Source organism: Euprymna scolopes, chromosome 30 (assembly GCF_053919585.1).
Source record: "Euprymna scolopes isolate OS-2025 chromosome 30, ASM5391958v1, whole genome shotgun sequence".
NCBI lineage: Eukaryota > Metazoa > Mollusca > Cephalopoda > Sepiida > Sepiolidae > Euprymna > Euprymna scolopes.
This window is the reverse complement of record NC_136511.1, coordinates 77,250,585-77,266,171: the sequence shown is the minus strand read 5'-3', so window position 1 is coordinate 77,266,171 and position 15,587 is coordinate 77,250,585. Positions and strand designations below refer to the sequence as shown.

General features: G+C 32.5%; 1 protein-coding gene across 1 annotated transcript in view; it reads left to right on the top strand.

Annotated features, from left to right (window-relative positions):
• LOC145254849 (chloride channel protein C-like) overlaps positions 1 to 15,587 on the top strand; it is a 199,642-nt gene that overhangs the window by 91,496 nt on the left and 92,559 nt on the right. The gene's annotated exons all lie outside the window — the stretch shown is intronic.

The window sequence follows — 15,587 nt, the reverse complement described above, 5'->3', positions numbered from 1 at the left end:
CAGTGTAAATGGAGACTCTCTGATATTATTGTAGCTCTTTTGTTAAAGCTGCAAAAGTATTTATCTAAGCTAGCACGAACGCCTGGCAAAGCCCGGTTATAAAGTATGCTTAAATATGTTTTAATTCTTGCAGATTTTATATATATTATTATACAGTTAATGTTCTCTCGCTTTTTATATATTATAAAGTTGCGATTTCAAAAATTAAAAAAATATATATCCATATGGCTTGGGTGCATTAGCTTGAACCGAAACCGAAATAAAAACTTATGAAAAATTGTGTGTGTGTGTATATGTATATAATCGAAACCGAAATAAAAACTTATGAAAAATTGTGTGTGTGTATATATATATATATATACACACACACACACACACAATTTTTCATAAGCTTTTATTTCGGTTTCGATTCAAGCTAATGCACCCAAGCCATATGAATATATTTTTGTAAAAAGGAACTCATATATATATATATACTTGAGTTCCTTCAGCCATAACCAAAACTTTTGAAAAATTCTTGGTAAAATTATTTATAAAAAAAAACTAGCCAACCTCAACGTTGTGTGCCGATGGTTTGTTCTTCAGCGTCTTGTTTTATGGCTGTATAGTTGTAGTCTCTCACACTGGCAAGTGTCGAGGGTAGCACACAAGTTCAAAAAAATAAAATAAAACACGAGGAAACCTGAAGAAAACAGAGATTCTGATACTTTTGTGAATATTCGTTGCACTAGATCTGTGTGTGACACCACCGATCGTCTAAATGCTAAGTTGAGGCTGTGTTCATCAGTTGCCGTCAATACATTTCAAGCTTCCAAAGCTCTCCTAACCTGGTTCCAGTCACGATCTGTGTTTCATTGCACCCGACTCAAAACTCTCCACAAGTGTCCAATTAATGACTCAACTCTAACTGCTGTCGACCCTTGTAAAAATGTTCCCAATCGTCAACCGGGCACTATCATTAAAATGTTGCAAAACACTAACCTCTAAAAATCGCTTCCCAGCATCATCAAACCCATTGTCAATCATAGATATATCTCGGGTCCTTTTGTTCCTGTCTTTAATTGCAATCCCACTTGAAAAAAAAAATAAAATAAAATTAAAAAAAGTTCACAAGCTAACTCCAAAATACGTTGCCCAATCCCCCGTTAATTCCTTTATTTTAAAATAACTACCCAATCTCAGCTTTTTTTTTCTGTATTAATGAACAAATTCCAATCCATTTTCTAATGATAAACCCTATTTCTTATTACTTCTGTCCCCCCCTCCCCCGTTAACTTCTCAACAGTTGGGGGGGGGGTCAAGGTGGGTAGTATCACAAGGTAATGATTAGGGCTATGAAAAGAGAATATTCTTATCATTATTTTGATTCTCGAGTATATATCCGGCACAGTTAATCAATCGAGAACCACTTCACTCTGTATAAAAACATAGTATATTAACTGATGTATACTCGAGTCAAAATAATGAAAAGAATATTCTCTTGTCATATCCCTAGTAATGATTTATGGAAAAATCATTTATGCAGACTCCAAGAATTTAACATCAACAACCAATCTGTGTACGATCGTTTCTGAGACGATGAACATTTTTATTGAAATAAAATCTTTTCATACGCATAGGTATTAAACACCAAATAGAAAATTTAAACATATGATCAAGAATGAAGTGAGGATAGCCAACCTTTTATACAGCGAATCATGAAGTTTATCGGTTGAAAATAGATAATCACAATTTACATAGAAAAAATTGTATAAGGGCCATATCAAGGTACGTACAAATATTAGATCAACTAATATATATTGGAACTTTATAATAAAATATCATTTTGCATTTGAATTATTAGAAATTTAAGTCAAAACGGTTTTTTTCTTTAAAATAATTTATTTACCTTAAAAATACGAACAAACATGTTTTCAGCCCAGGACTTCTTTTTATTTTAATTAAGTATTCTTTTTCTTTTGTTGAATCTCATGAATAACCGTTTGAGACGTTGCTAATATGGATATTTGAAAGTATTTTCCAGTGCTACATGTGACTTACACGGTAGGTTAATGGAATATATATATATATATATATATATATATATATATATGAGAAAGAAAATCAAAACTAAGTTGAACTTTACAATCAAAATTTATTGTTCGACTCTATACTCCATTATTTTATTTATTTTTTTTTAATTATTAATGGTGGTGGGGTGGTACCAGTTTTAGCATCTGTTATAATTTGTATACATGTATATAATTATCCTTATGTGTGTGTGTGTGTGTCTCTCTCTCTCTCTCTCTCTCTCTATATATATATATATATATATATATATATATATATATATATCTATATATATATATATATATTCAGTGTAGCTCAATCGCCATATATATTTTATAAATTACTAACTAGCTCTACCTACGTATTGAGCACTTTTGAAGTAAATACTTAAAGTTTACGCATAAATCTATACTTTCGTATATTAATTTTATGTGAGTAAATGAAGTAGTTATATTATTCTATTTTTATTATGTCTGTAGATGTGTTTTGTGCGTTCTATGTGTGTGTGTGTGTGTGTATATATATATATATATATATATATATATATATATATATATATATTACTTGTATGTTTATGGGTGTACTTATATATGTATAAATGTGGGTAAGTACGTGTATGTATGTTATGTGTAAGTATGTATGCGTATATATATATATATATATATATATATATATATATATATATATATATATATATGTATATATTTACTTTTATCAATATCGCTATGATTGACATAATCATTTGTGTCACTATTCCTGTTGCTGCTATTATAAATATTATTATCGACATCTTTATTAGGTTTTTTATATACTTATTACTAAATTTTGTTACTATAATTACTAAATTATGATTATTATTATTATTATCACTACCACCCATGATCATTGACTATACTATTATTATTTTGTCATCTTTATCATCATGACTTTTTGACAGCCTTAATAAACTATGATTCTGCAACACTTAAAAAATTATAATCATCACTCCTACCCCTTTTTTTTTTTTTTTTAATAATGACATCGAATTTCTTTATAGAAAGATCTGTTTCATTCTGTTTAGACAATTTCCGGTCATAGTAATTACGAGCTTTCACGTACCCCCACCCCCCACTTGAAATCACTTTTTCTTTTTAAGCCAATGATGAAGGTTCTCATTTTGGATGTCTCTCTTCTTACTATTAGGTCCCATTTGACTAGGGACAGACTTCTCTTTGGACTACTGTACTGCCCTAAAAAAAAAACAAAAAAAAAAAAAACAATTTTCATTATTTCAGCTGTTTTGTTTGTTTTTTGTGTTTTTTTTGTTTTTTTAAATACTATTTTTTCTAAAAAATAACGTTTAGTTAAATCAAGGTGATTAAGCACGAAGTTATTTTTTAGAAACTACAGTTGTGAAATTATTAAAAAAGCAAAAAAAAAAAATGATTTGCCTACGTATTTGTGACTTATTTGCATTATAAAAATACTAATATTTAATAGTTTTCGTGCAATGTAGTTACGACTTTCCATTTTTTTTTTTTTTCTTTTTTTTTTGGCAGAAGCACACCCAATATAAAAGGGATTACAGATCAACAGATATCTCGCTTCATGTAAACATAAGTTTTTCTACATTTTGACATGAACAATTAGTCTATATTATAAATGCTTCACAAACTTTACACAAGGAAAATTTAATTGTGTTCTTAGTGAACATGTAATTATGTGATTATTAAATTTTAAGGTGGAAGCACAGATTACTTACAAAACACACTCCTCTAACCTGTGCATAATGCCTTTCAAAATATTAACATTATTTCATTACGGTAACAAAAAAAATACACAAGTACACAACGTTTACAGGTTTTACGACCGATACTGCAACCCAAAATTTCAAAGTTGGTTCATAGTATTTGCATGTGGGGATCATGACAACGATTATCAAGATTCTATTTGGGGCAGATATTTTTACCCCCCCCACACCTCCCAAATGGCGTTTCTATTCCGAAAACTGTTCTTAGCAGGGGTAGGTTGGGGATCTCCATTACGAAAGCCATTCTTACCATGAGGATGTTGGGAGTGTCTATTCCAAAAGCCATTCTTAACATGAGGTTGTGGGTTGGGCAATACCAACAACAGCCATACTTAAACTTTTTCGAGGGGGAGGGGCATGTTTCCACTGGGCAACACCAGTTAACGGGTAAAACCATTAATGGTTTTGTATTATACACAGCACTAACATTTGAAGAAATATATATATATATATTGCAGATTTGAGGGAAATAAATTTGAAATTAGTTCCAAGAATTTACAAAGTTTTGTATACGATCGTTTCTGAGACTGGAATCTTATTAATATCAAGTCTCTTCACCAAATTTGATATTAAAATATATCAAGATAGTTTATATATATATATATATATATATATATATATATATATATATATATATATATAAACTAACTAATATATTACTAGCATTTCAACCTGGCGTTGCCTGGGTGTTTGGAGGTGTATGTTGAGCAAAAAAGAAAAAAGGTCAATTTTTTTTAAACTTTGACCCCTTAACATTTATTGTTTTGGGCTCAAATCAAGTTATTAAATTAGATCCATGTCCAAGGAACCTATATTTAAAATTTCAAGTGTTTAGACCCAAAATTGGCGGAGGAGTTTGCTAGAGTTCTCAAAGGCCAAATCGTTGAACTTTGACCCCTTGACAGCCAAATCTCTGGCCAAAAACGGATTACAAAGATTTTCCCAAATCTCAGTACCCTGTATATCAAATTTCGAGTCTATATACTGAAAATTGACAGTTATTGCATAGGAAAATGTACACACACACAGACACGTTCACTTATAATAGATTCAGTTTATGTAAAAGAATATATATTTCTTGAAGCATATGTTCCCTTATATAGTCCAAACTGTGTTACAAATGGTAAGCTCCATAAAGATTCCTTTCTGCTCTCAGAACATATATATTGTAAATATATGCTTCTAGCTCTGCTATAATAAATCAAAACTAGCCGCCTAACACAATACTTAATTCAATCGGATATATATTTGGGAAGGGCTGGTCTCTCTCCATGGATAAGTTTATTTTATTTATTTATTTTTTTTGATTTCCGTCTACTTAGGATTTACTTTATCATTTTTGGTTCATGTGCTTGGTGCAATTTTTAATATCTATTTACTTCTGAGTTTTTGATGGCACAATGAACCATCAATATAACAAAACACGTGTAAGGATAAAGAAACCTAGGCATTCGCCTTTAAGCATAATAATTTGAAAATAATGCTTTTTTTTTTTTTTTTTTTTTTTTTTTTTTAACAAGTCCTGATTGTGGACTGATTCTGATTTTTGGTCATTAGACTATAACTCCACAAACTCTAGAATTTTTAGCCCATTAAAAACGCGCAAAAGTTATAGCCCATTGATTTAAAATGAGTTTTTATACCAAACTGGTGAGCTTGGCATTGCTCAGTCTTAAAATACGCTTAAATATGATATTTTAATTTATCCAGATTTCGTATATATAATTTTCTATTTCATTCCATCGTTGCATTAATTCAACTTATTCATAGATTGGTAGTGGTTGCGGTTTGTGTCTGCATAGAAACGGAGGTTCTTTAGAGCCAGTAATGATAATAATCAAATGTTTATCTGAATATTCTCCAGGGTTCAACAGTGACGCGTCATGTCAAAATAATTTGATCTCTGCTCAAATTATTTCGCACTTGAACAGATAAGAGAAACATCGAACGTTTTTAATGGTGGTTTGCAGTGTCTACTGAAGATTGAAAGAGAATAACTCAACTGATATTAGCTAAGAAGTCCTTCTCTCCTAAAACGATATTTTCAAATAGACATTCTTTGACGACGCTGATAATGAACAGCATCATCATAATCAAATGTAGTGTATTTTTTTTTTTTACAAAGGAATCACCACTTTTCAAGGCCCAGAGGCCACTCGAGGATAAGGGTTAAAGAGTGTACATTGGTGTAAAGGACAATATAGTAATCGTTAGAAGAGTAAATTTGGTAAATTGGATTACTTAAGGGGAACACCCTGAACAGGGGGGGGGGGATACCCTGAACAAAGTATTTTCAAGTAAGAATTAAATTTTTATTCTTCTAATAACTAGTGGGACCATGGTGTGTCTGGTATATGGTGATAATGTCTAGTTTAGAGTTCGCGAAAGTTTTGTTGCCAAAAAGACATTCGACTCCCACCCCTCAAAACAAATAAGGCGTTATGCTCAAGTCAAAGAAAATTGTAATATTTATTTTTATTGTAATTTTGTTCAAATGAATAGATCAACCCACATGTGTAATAAGTTTTATTTTTATTTAATAATGTCTTTAATATGTTACTACTATTAAAAGAACCTTTTTTGTTTTTGAAGTAAATGGACAAAAATATAACTGAAATTATAGCTTTCGAGACACCCCAGCAAGTTTGGGCACACCTCAGTCATTGGAGGAGTGGTAGATAGTATCGATTCTGATTATATCATGGTTTCTGATACCTTGTTTGATCTCTTGCACTTGTTCATCTTACAGTCATGCCAGTATCACATATCTTCTAACCCTACCTCTTACTCACACCAGTTATCAAGGCCTCAATGCCACTCGAGCATAAAGGTAAATGACTGTCAGGTGATCTGTGAAATGACAGCATAATAACCGGTAGTGGTAAAAAAATGATTATTAAACAGAACGGCTCAACAAGAACTTGTTTACATTGGACTTAAAAACGACCATGTTGTGATCAGATGCCATGAAAATAATTATAAAGCAGAGATAGATTCGCAACTTCTTTTCCGTAGAGAAAGAATTTGCAAGGAGGAGAAAACGTAAGTTCTTTGTAGTCTCTGTCCAATTGTCTTATAATGTAAACATGTCTTATGTTGCATGTTTAATGGCCCTCGATTTATATCCAAAAAATTTCTGGATTTTGCTCAAATCTTTGGCTTTGTTCACCTTGCAAGCAGACCTTACCGTCCACAAGGAATTGGTGAAGCAGAACGTGTTGTCCAGATAGTTAAAACTCTTTAAAAAGTTGAGTGATCCTTACATTGCTTTAACTATTGCACTACTCCACAGCAGCATGACTGAAGTCTAGCAGAATTGTTGATGAACAGGAAACTCGGGACTCTCATCCCAGCACCAACAAAACATTGAAAAATGAAGACGCAGATGCCCAGCTCAAAATTAAACAAGACTTGTTTTGATAAATGCCATAGAGCTAGCGAGAATGAATCTTTTATTTAAGAACAGGTAGTTTGTCTGAAAATACCCAAAACTAGTTCAAAGTGGTAAAACCTATTGCACCAAGATCTGTTCTGGTCGAGATCAATTCAGGATTATTTCCTAGAAACAAGATCCATCTTTGAAAAAGAAATGATCGAACTTATTTTTTCACCCCTAAACAAGGAATACTGTCACTTGAACATAAGGGTCTACTAGTTGGGATTATATCTACATGGTACTATAGGAAGGTGAGCAGCAAGATGCCTGTCTACATTACATTTAGACTCCTGCATGTTAGTACAGTCAGGGAAGCAGGAAACAGGGAGGGAATTCCAAAGTGTATCAGTTCGAAGGAAGAAACTATTAGAGTAGAAGGGTAGGATTTTGCTGGTGGGGGGGTTAATCGGGAGTATGTATGCCAAGTTTCCTCTGACAACCACACCAACAAAATTATCTGAAATATCTTGTAAGACCCCACTTCTGACACCATATGGGGTTTTGAAAAATTAGTTATAATGAAACAGAATAACAAAGGGAAATATACAGTGATTTTATTGACTGACTCTTATAAACTAATAACAATATAGTGCAATATTTTGTATTTTTATATTTTAAAGAATTCAGTAAATGTGGGAGATGTTAACCAGTGCAAGGGAAATAATTTAGATTACTCACATATAGTTGTCATGTATGCAGACAACTAGCTTGCAATCTGTGGCCTGCTGTTTGTGCTGTATAGCCATGTATCAAATCAACGTATAAGACATATTGTACAATGGGGTAGCACAAATGTTCATGTTATATGAAAGGTGGATTGGAAGATGCTTCATACCATTTCTTTCTCTGGAGTTCTTCTGTCTTCACTACTGGACTCTGTGATGAAACCTGCAACGACCGTAAATGATTAAAGCACCTGAATTTTCTTCTGTTATGAACCACAAGGCAACGACTTTATATCTCACAAAATATAAATTTATTTCAGGCTGTTTTAGTTGGTCTTCACCAGGAGTCTGCTTATGTGTCTGCATTGCTTGTTCTTTTCTAGCCCCGCTTCCCGGACTTGGAGCGTGATTGTTCACTTTCTTAACTGACTAAACTTCTTGTCTCTTTGATCTGTCATCCCGGTGACGTAGCCAATTAAGACGCATCTTAATGTGACCTCTGTCACGCACGCAACTGCTCAAAGTCGATCTAGTTATTTTTGTTTATATTTAATTTACCAAATTTCTGTAAACATTTTTAGCTAGAACTTATTGTTACTTTTCAAACCAATTTATTCTCTAAACAATAAATAACTTCCGATATAAACTATTTTAACACTATCACTAGATAGATAGATAAATAGATCGATAACTATTTTAACTTTTAACCCTGCTATTATCTAACACTTGTTGCTTCTTTGGTTAGTCTGTACATTATGCTTTATAAAAGGCCAAATATAATTTTTGAAGGCCAAACTGCTTTAAAAAAAGCCAAATTTGCGAGATTTGGCTTTAAAAAATGTCTAATCTGCCTTAGATAATATGAACTTCCGGGTTTATATTACTGTACACATAGATTCGAAAACGTTGTCAAAAAACAAATATATAACAAATAAATATTATCAAAGGCAAGATAAGTTACTTTTCTACCAAACAGGATATATTTTTTGTGTTTTTATTCAATGTAACATGTTTATTCAGCTCGAAAAACATACAGTGTTTACCGATGTATTGGAAAATTCAAAATGGCGCCCGACACTCTCTTTAACATGGTAAGTTTGGGAAAAGGTGTTATAAATAATAAACTAGACAAAATACTATTAAAAAACACCGAATATATGTCAACTTATGTCACGGTAACATATATTGAGCGAATTTCTAACAGTATTTTGTCTAGTTTATTATTTATAACATCTTTTCCTGAACTTACCGTAGTCGGGCGCCATCTTGAATTTTCCAATACATCGGTAAACACTGTATGCTTTTCGAGCTGAATAAACATGTTACATTGAATAAAAACACGAAAAATACATCCAGTTACGTAGAAAAGTAACTTATCTTGCCTTTGATAACATTTATTTGTTATATATTTGTTCTTTGACAACTTTTCGAATCTGTGTGTACAGTAATACAAACCCGAACTTCCTTTGATATAGCCTCGTTTTCAAATCTTTGTTCCTAATCAGGAATTAGTATGGTTTCATAAATAACTTAATTCACTTTCATTTAAATGCTAATTCCTGGTGACTGAAGAACACTAGTCTGCATAAACAAGGTTGACTTTGTTAGAGACCCACGACCCTCAGTAATTATCACTTCCTACACTGATGATTACATAAGCATGAAACTTAGTGTCTGTAAACATACATAAAAAATTATTTGTAAAAACAAATATATATTATGCACTTAAAATATTTTTTATTTTGTTCAAGCTGGGGATGGAGCATCCTACTGAATGCCAGACATTCACCTGCTATCTCAAACATTTCAACAGAGAGATCTTAAGATTCTAACCGTCCCTTTAAGTAAAATTGTATCTCTTGCACTTGATTTATCGAGTATACTTGCGAGATAGTTTTTGAAGCTCTCTTTCAGGAGTCCAGTTGCTCCTATAATTTACTTGAATGACGGAAATCTTAATATTCCAGGGTTTTTTTTTTTATGTCGTACACAAAACCTACATATGTTAGGCAATGCATGTTTGTTGAATGTGCATGTTGATATGTATAATTGCATTTGTTTATATTTGACATTTTGTTTACTTGTGGATGGGAGTATGTACGAAGGACACTCAGGAGTTCATCATATAAACGTTGAGTGCCAAAATACACAATCCACGTCTAATTCCCCTCTTCTGCCTTCCTCCGAATTCTCCCCACTACCACCACCATTAAGTACTGTTTACTTTTCTGTCCGGACTTATTAATCTCTGCCGTTGAACAAGTACTTGCGTTGAGAGTAAACTGATTGTTATAAGTCGTCCATACTTTGATGTGCAAAATAAGCTTATTAAGCGTCCAATAACGATGATGGATGTGCCGTTCAATTCAGATTATTTCGAGGTGGAACTCTAGTGCCATAAGTGCTTCTAAATCACGGCCACCGAGATATAGAAGGCCTGTTGACTGAAAAATGCAGGCAATGTAGGTAACATTTGTCAAACTGTCACTATCGATATTATATGAGGACATTTTTACAAAGAGCATTAAAATATGTTAAAAAATACTCAACAAAAAACAAACTCGATTAATAATGAAACTGAACTTTATTCAATATAAAATATAAATATTATCAATGTAAAACTACGTAATTTTAAAGCAATATATAAATACAATCTAATACTGATAAAACTGAATTATGAATTTAGGGATCAAACAATTAAAGAAACATAAAACACAAAGAATTCTTGGCCTTCAGGGAAGATCATAGTGTAGTATCTGTTCTGATGCTATGCTTCAGCTTTTCTGTCGTCGGTCAGTGGAGGAAAAATATTTCATGACTGAGACAATTTTTATTTTTGTTCCTATCTAAAGTGTCCCTTATTGGGGAGCTGGATTTTCCCCACAAGATTATATATTGAAATATTTAAGTAACTATTACTTTTAATACAGAAATTATATTTAAAGTTTTGGTTTTCTGTTCTTTTCTGTCCATTTTTTCCCCATGTTTTTCATCAAAATGTGTAGCGTATTTTCATCAGTTACATGGTTAGGAATCATATACTTCACCATAATCTTCATTTTAATATCAGTGCAGAATATATGAATACGAAAATTAAGTTCACATAACTTAAGAAATAGTCTAAAAGACAACCATACCATGATGTGAACATTGATTAAAAACTAAGAAAATATAGTAAACATCTACGATATTAGAACAGGGTGGTGGTGAATTTGGGAGAGGGCATTGTTATTATTTCACTCACTAGTTGTCTCACAGGACATCATCAGTGATCGCTCACTGGCAGTAACCTGTGGTGTTCCCTGGAGACCGAGTGACAAGTCTCCCCAGATTTCCAGTGTTCTCCACCTCTTGACCAATTGTGCAAATGATTGCACATTATTGAAACAGCTGTTTTCCATTGATTTCTCATTGGTATCAGCCATTGGTGTTTCCTGGGGTTTGGGTGACAAAATGCCTCCCCAAGGAACCAGATTTGAACTGCACACTTCCAGTGGAGATCTGGTTAGTACTCTCCCACCTCGACGGTCCTGGATATGACCTTAAACTATATCCAGTGGTGAGGCCTCAGCTTACGGGCTTTGGAGTGTGGAGCCACCCTTTAATTGCCATTGCTCCTAGGTACACTCTGACTCGGAGTGGTAGTATCTGTTAGGGTCCCAACTATGGGTTAAATAGAAACCGACTTGAAAACAACAAATATATTCTATTAAAAAATTTTTTTTTCAAAATTTTTAGATTCAGCATTAAATAACCTGAAAAGGATTGATATGCCGTAAAACAAAAACCAACCAACCCACCTCGACTTTCCATCCTCCCTGACCCTTCATAACTAGTTGGTGTGATGGCAGTCGATTTCCTCTACACCAGTTTTTTTTATTATTGTTATAATAATAATAATAATAATAATAATAATAATGGTGCTTGTGCAGTGTACGCAACATGATATATTTTTGATAGTATTTCCAAGTTAAATTAAATTTTTATGGTATCGTTTTTTTGTTTCATTAAATTATTAGGTGAAAGTGCAGAATAGTTAGAAAGCCCCCCTCCGTTAAGAATGGCTTTCTAAATGTTATTTCAGCACGGCGCGTACACGGCACAAGTACCAAACAGCAACATTTATTTATGAGATAAAACAAAAAATATGTTAATTGAAATTTAATGTACTCTTTATTTTTAGTTCATATAAAAACTTTAATTAAAACTGATAAATGAATCTTTACGATGAATTTGTGTTCGTATGTGTCGGGACAGAAGAGAGAATTTCCTATTTCAATTCCCATTTCAGTCATGTAAATTATTTACAGTTAAAGTATTATAAAACAAACAAAAACTTTAACAATTTTAAATGTATTTCAAAGAAATAAATTATGTCGGGTGCTAAAATATTGAATTCATCGATCGTTTTAGTAAAAAAACAAAAAAAAAAAAAACTGAAAAATGCTTCCAACTTTAAAATATTTAAAATCCGCAATGAAAAGTTTTATTTACTATTAAACGAACTGACTGAAAAATATTCTTATAAAAATAGTTTGTTTTGCAGTTTAAAAAAAAAATAAATGAAATATTCGACTTTCTTCAATAGACATCTAAGAAAAGTTCTAAAAACAAGTTCACTTACTACTATATTTTGTTAGATTAAAATTATCGCGATGTGCAATTATATAATTATTCAAATAGAGAATTGGTCTTTCTCTTTAGAAGAAAATACGTGCACGTTTGGACTACCTTCATACCTCATAAAATTATCACAGCCATTCTCTAAGGTAATGGAAAATATTTTTTATGCCTATTAGCATGGCCATATGGTTGAACACAGGAAACTTTAGGCAGCTTTTCTCGTTAGGCAAGGCACCCTTTACCAACATGTCGATCTAGCAATGACGTCACACTGTCATGTTCACTGGCTTCCTCTTTCGGTGGCTGTCGCAAAACTATAGAATACGAATCTGCTGGCTCTGATTCCGTTACCTCAGTAACTGGAGTAGGGTGGGTGGAGGCATCAGCTGGAAAAAAAAATCCAATTCTATTGGACCCCCACACCCGAACCCATTGTTGGAGTGGCTTGTTCTCTATCGGATTGAGATATAGTTCTGTGCCATTCTATGAGATCTAAACCCCCCCCCCCCAGGGGTTTGTCTTTTCACTCTTTGATAAAGGGTTGGTTTGTTTCTGATCGCTTAAGACTCCCATACGGAGGAATGCCGATGTGATTACCTAAGGATTTTTTTCTATTTTACAGGCCAGAGTGCTCTTACAGTAGGGTGCTAACTCTTCAAATCCCACTTTCTCAATGTGAGAAAGAGATGAACGTTGTTAGTAGCCAAAAGGACACTCAAAGTGTAGTATCTGTTATGATATTATAACTCTTTGATCAGTGGAGAAGAAATCTTTCTAGACTGAGGCAATTTTTATTTTGTACCAATCAAGCATGCATTTTGGAGGAGTTTAATGTACTCCACATTAAAAATTGATCTTGTGTCTAACTCTGTCCTCGTGGTGAGGCAAATAGTATTCGGAGACCCTTTTTTTAAATTTTTTTTTTTTTATATAAATAAAACCAACAAACGTCTGGAGAAAGAAAAATTATACATACAGACAGTTTCCTTCCCGATATGGGTAGGATTCTAACACTGTTTCCTTTTTATTTTCGTATGGTCTATGATCGTTTTCTTTTTTTTTTTTTTTTTTTTTTTTTTTTTTTTTTTTTTTTTTTTTTTGCACTTTCCTTTTAATATCCTGAAGATGTCTTCTGCAATACGGACGAAACGTTGATCATTTTATAAATTCATTCGGTTTTTCTTTTTTCCAAACAACAAATTATATATATATATATATATATATATATTTGAACAAATCTTGAGAAAGAGTTCAAAAATTGAAATTAATAAATTCCTCGGATTTTCTTTTAGTATTTGATAAAAAAATCATTATGAGTAGAAATAAGAAAGATCCAGAAGATACTAATCTGTTTGATTTTTTTTTTCCATCTCTGTCTAGTCTAACCTTTTGCCCCATAACCATGCACAGAAGTAATACACGGCTATATTGTGATCAATATTTATTTATTTTATAACTAACAGCTATATTGTGATATATTTCTTCTCTCTCTCTATTTTTTAGTCGGTCTTGATTCAGAATAATTCTTTACTTGAAGATTCCTAATAATTTAATGAAAATGATGTTCAAAAATTATTTATGCAGTCGTCTTCTTTCAATACCCCCCCCCAATTATCTTATTTTCCAATGTTATCTCCCTTTCACTTTATCATTCTCTCTGTTTCACTTTTTACCTCTCTTTCTCTCTCTGTATTTCCTCCCCTGTTTCTCCTTACTTCCTCTTTCTTTCCTTTAATGCTTTCCCCCAAAAGTTGACCTTATTACAAACAATTCATATTGTGACGAAACAGTAAAATAAAAGACGTAATTAAATGAATAAACAAAAAAGGGGTGGGGGGAGAAAAAAGAGAAACAGAATTAACTGGCGACGTCATAATTGAAAGATGGCATGCTAGCGACATTCTCACTATGATTTCTGAAGGTGTCGACGACGTGGTAAAACTTTAATAAAAGGTTACCTTTTCCTTTTTTCCTGCTAGGTACAGACACCAAGATAAACGACACTCAAAATTCCTCTATGTCTTTAGCGTTATAATCAGAGAAGAATATGAACAAACCTCCCTATATTATTGTTGTTAACACAATAAAAATCCTAAAGTCTTGGCTTTTCTTTATATTTATTTTAAATTATTTATATATACAAAAATATTTATTTCCATAAAAAACCAAGATAATACATACATTAAGAACTTGTAACTCATTTAAATCAAAATATCAAAAAAAAAAAAAAAAACGATTGACGTTTAATCTCCAGTTTTCAATGTGGAAAAAGTTGCTATGGTTACCAGCAGCCAATCAGAAGAAACCATCTCTCACGTTCCTTGTATATTCTGAGAACTTTTGAACACCAGTAATTTTATTATAACTTTTATTTTAATGAACGAAAATTGAAAATTTTTATTTCAAAATATAACTGAGAAGGTGACCTATGAACTGTAAAAATTGTTTGAAATTTGGTCACAAAATGAGTGAGCGGTGAAGGTTTAAAGCAGTTCTCAATGTGTAAAACCAACCATATATTCAAACACTACCTTGTTTGGATGATATATAGAACAGATGTATATAAATCTTAGACAATGGCAGAATCGATAGAAAATGACCTCCAGACCATAGTGGAATTGGCTGTAAATGGATGGTAACATATGATGCTAGTAACACTAAGCTGTTCTCCTTTAACAAGATGACTCTCCTACTACTGATATCCATGAAAAATAACACTCTACCTGAAATTCTTCCTTCAAACTCCTCTGTTTAACATTCACGGGGAATATGAACTAGAACAAATACATTGAGGACATTGCAAAGGCTGCTGCAAAGAAGGGGGTTTTCCTCTATCCAGCTAGATGACTACTCTTACTTTAGAGTATCCTGTACCTCTACAAGGCCACGATTCGCCCATGCATGGAGTATTGTTGCCACATCTGGGCTAGTGTATCTACCACTAGCCTCTCTCTCTCTCTTGGATAGGGTCCAAAAAAGAGTTTGCAATTTAATAGATCCCACTTTGTCAACTAAGCTCCCAACC